The sequence below is a fragment of the Syngnathus leptorhynchus genome, unplaced genomic scaffold, assembly GCF_054491065.1.
Source record: "Syngnathus leptorhynchus isolate UIUO unplaced genomic scaffold, UIUO_Slep HiC_scaffold_455, whole genome shotgun sequence".
NCBI classification, from domain to species: domain Eukaryota; kingdom Metazoa; phylum Chordata; class Actinopteri; order Syngnathiformes; family Syngnathidae; genus Syngnathus; species Syngnathus leptorhynchus.
The window spans coordinates 921-5,000 of record NW_028232391.1 but is presented as its reverse complement, the minus strand read 5'-3'; positions in this window follow the sequence as shown (position 1 = coordinate 5,000).

Sequence of the window (4,080 nt, the reverse complement as noted above, 5' to 3'; positions counted from 1 at the left end):
ACAACGGCGTGTCCGCCAGGCGGCGACATTTCCCCGTTACCGGTGGCTGCGCGGCGGGTGAGTGACAGAGCTTATCCGAGCGGCTGGAACTCTGCGCCGGCGTGGTCGAGCGTGAGGCCCCGGCCCTTTGGCTGCCTGGTACCTAAAACACTTCCATTGATCCAGCCACGGAGGGTGCTGGCTGGTGGCTCCATAGCTCCATAGCTCCATAGCACCAGAGCTCCATAGCTCCATAGCACCAGAGCTCCATAGCTCCATAGCACCAGAGCTCCATAGCTCCATAGCACCAGAGCTCCAGAGCTCCATAGCACCAGAGCTCCAGAGCTCCATAGCACCAGAGCTCCATAGCTCCATAGCACCAGAGCTCCAGAGCTCCATAGCACCAGAGCTCCATAGCTCCATAGCACCAGAGCTCCATAGCTCCATAGCACCAGAGCTCCATAGCTCCATAGCACCAGAGCTCCATAGCTCCATAGCACCAGAGCTCCATAGCTCCATAGCACCAGAGCTCCATAGCTCCAGGGCTCCATAGCTCCAGGGCTCCATAGCTCCATAGCTCCAGGGCTCCATAGCTCCAGGGCTCCAGGGCTCCATAGCTCCATACCTCCAGAGCTCCATAGCTCCATACTTCCAGAGCTCCATAGCTCCATAGCTCCATACTTCCATAGCTCCAGCCGCGGAGGGTGCTGGCTGGTGGCTCCATAGCTCCATACTTGCAGCCACGGAGTTGGCTAAAATTGCACTAAGTGCGAAAGCCCATTCATTTACAACGGCGTGTCCGCCAGGCGGCGACATTTCCCCGTTACCGGTGGCTGCGCGGCGGGTGAGTGACAGAGCTTATCCGAGCGGCTGGAACTCTGCGCCGGCGTGGTCGAGCGTGAGGCCCCGGCCCTTTGGCTGCCTGGTACCTAAAACACTTCCATTGATCCAGCCACGGAGGGTGCTGGCTGGTGGCTCCATAGCTCCATAGCTCCATAGCACCAGAGCTCCAGAGCTCCACAGCACCAGAGCTCCATAGCTCCATAGCACCAGAGCTCCATAGCTCCATAGCACCAGAGCTCCATAGCTCCATAGCACCAGAGCTCCATAGCTCCATAGCACCAGAGCTCCATAGCTCCATAGCACCAGAGCTCCATAGCTCCATAGCACCAGAGCTCCATAGCTCCATAGCACCAGAGCTCCATAGCTCCATAGCTCCAGGGCTCCATAGCTCCAGGGCTCCATAGCTCCATAGCTCCAGGGCTCCATAGCTCCAGGGCTCCAGGGCTCCATAGCTCCATACCTCCAGAGCTCCATAGCTCCATACTTCCAGAGCTCCATAGCTCCATAGCGCCATACTTCCATAGCTCCATAGCTCCATACTTCCATAGCACCAGAGCTCCATAGCTCCAGAGCTCCATAGCTCCAGCCTGGGTGGCTGGTGGCTCCATAGCTCCATACTTCCATAGCTCCAGTCAGAGAGTTGGCGAAAATTGCACTAAGTGCGAAAGCCCATTCATTTACAACGGCGTGTCCACAAGGCGGCGACATTTCCCCGTTACCGGTGGCTGCGCGGCGGGTGAGTGACAGAGCTTATCCGAGCGGCTGGAACTCTGCGCCGGCGTGGTCGAGCGTGAGGCCCCGGCCCTTTGGCTGCCTGGTACCTAAAACACTTCCATTGATCCAGCCACGGAGGGTGCTGGCTGGTGGCTCCATAGCTCCATAGCTCCATAGCACCAGAGCTCCATAGCTCCATAGCACCAGAGCTCCATAGCTCCATAGCACCAGAGCTCCATAGCTCCATAGCACCAGAGCTCCATAGCTCCATAGCACCAGAGCTCCATAGCTCCATAGCACCAGAGCTCCATAGCTCCAGAGCTCCATAGCTCCATAGCACCAGAGCTCCATAGCTCCATAGCACCAGAGCTCCATAGCTCCATAGCACCAGAGCTCCATAGCTCCATAGCACCAGAGCTCCATAGCTCCATAGCTCCAGGGCTCCATAGCTCCAGGGCTCCAGGGCTCCATAGCTCCAGGGCTCCATAGCTCCAGGGCTCCAGGGCTCCATAGCTCCATACCTCCAGAGCTCCATAGCTCCATACTTCCAGAGCTCCATAGCTCCATAGCACCAGAGCTCCAGAGCTCCATAGCTCCATAGCACCAGAGCTCCATAGCACCAGAGCTCCATAGCTCCAGCCTGGGTGGCTGGTGGCTCCATAGCTCCATACTTCCATAGCTCCAGTCAGAGAGTTGGCGAAAATTGCACTAAGTGCGAAAGCCCATTCATTTACAAGGGCGTGTCCACAAGGCGGCGACATTTCCCCGTTACCGGTGGCTGCGCGGCAGGAGAGTGACAGAGCTTATCCGAGCGGCTGGAACTCTGCGCCGGCGTGGTCGAACGGCTGGCCTCGGTAGTTGAGGTACCAGGGGTGGGCCGGGGAGCTCCAGGCGGGTCTTGTGAGAGAGTGAAGCCGAGCGGCTGGAACTCTGGGCCGGCCTGGTCGAGCGGCTGGCCTCGGTAGTTGAGGTACCAGGGGCGGGCTGGGGAGCTCCAGGCGGGGCTTGTGAGAGAGTGAAGCCGAGCGGCTGGAACTCTGGGCCGGCGTGGTTGAGCCACGGAGGGTGCTGGCTGGTGGCTCCATAGCTCCATAGCTCCATAGCTCCATAGCTCCATACTTCCATAGCTCCATACTTCCATAGCTCCAGACTTCCATAGCTCCATAGCTCCATAGCTCCATAGCTCCATAGCTCCATAGCACCAGAGCTCCAGAGCTCCATAGCACCAGAGCTCCAGAGCTCCATAGCTCCATAGCTCCATAGCCCCAGAGCTCCATAGCTCCATAGCTCCATAGCTCCAGAGCTCCATACTTCCATAGCTCCAGAGCTCCAGCCTGTCTGGTGGCTCCATAGCTCCATAGCTCCATACTTGCAGCCACGGAGCTGGCGAAAATTGCACTAAGTGCGAAAGCCCATTCATTTACAACGGCGTGTCCACAAGGCGGCGACATTTCCCCGTTACCGGTGGCTGCTTAGCGGGAGAGTGACAGAGCTTATCCGAGCGGCTGGAACTCTGGGCCGGCCTGGTCGAGCGGCTGGCCTCGGTAGTTGAGGTACCAGGGGCGGGCTGGGGAGCTCCAGGCGGGGCTTGTGAGAGAGTGTAGCCGAGCGGCTGGAACTCTGGGCCGGCGTGGTTGAGCAGCATGCCCGCGGAGGTGGCTCTTCCATAGGCACGGAGGGTGCTGGAGCTCCACACTTCCCTAGGCACGGAGGGTGCTGGAGCTCCACACTTCCATAGCTCCAGGCACGGAGGGTGCTGGAGCTCCACACTTCCATAGGCACGGAGGGTGCTGGAGCTCCACACTTCCATAGGCACGGAGGGTGCTGGAGCTCCACACTTCCATAGGCAGGGAGGGTGCTGGAGCTCCACACTTCCATAGGCAGGGAGGGTGCTGGAGCTCCACACTTCCATAGGCAGGGAGGGTGCTGGAGCTCCACACTTCCATAGGCAGGGAGGGTGCTGGAGCTCCACACTTCCATAGGCACGGAGGGTGCTGGAGCTCCACACTTCCATAGGCAGGGAGGGTGCTGGAGCTCCACACTTCCATAGGCAGGGAGGGTGCTGGAGCTCCACACTTCCATAGGCAGGGAGGGTGCTGGAGCTCCACACTTCCATAGGCAGGGAGGGTGCTGGAGCTCCACACTTCCATAGGCAGGGAGGGTGCTGGAGCTCCACACTTCCATAGGCACGGAGGGTGCTGGAGCTCCACACTTCCATAGGCAGGGAGGGTGCTGGAGCTCCACACTTCCATAGGCAGGGAGGGTGCTGGAGCTCCACACTTCCATAGGCACGGAGGGTGCTGGAGCTCCACACTTCCATAGGCAGGGAGGGTGCTGGAGCTCCACACTTCCATAGGCAGGGAGGGTGCTGGAGCTCCACACTTCCATAGGCAGGGAGGGTGCTGGAGCTCCACACTTCCATAGGCAGGGAGGGTGCTGGAGCTCCACACTTCCATAGGCAGGGAGGGTGCTGGAGCTCCACACTTCCATAGGCAGGGAGGGTGCTGGAGCTCCACACTTCCATAGGCAGGGAGGGTGCTGGAG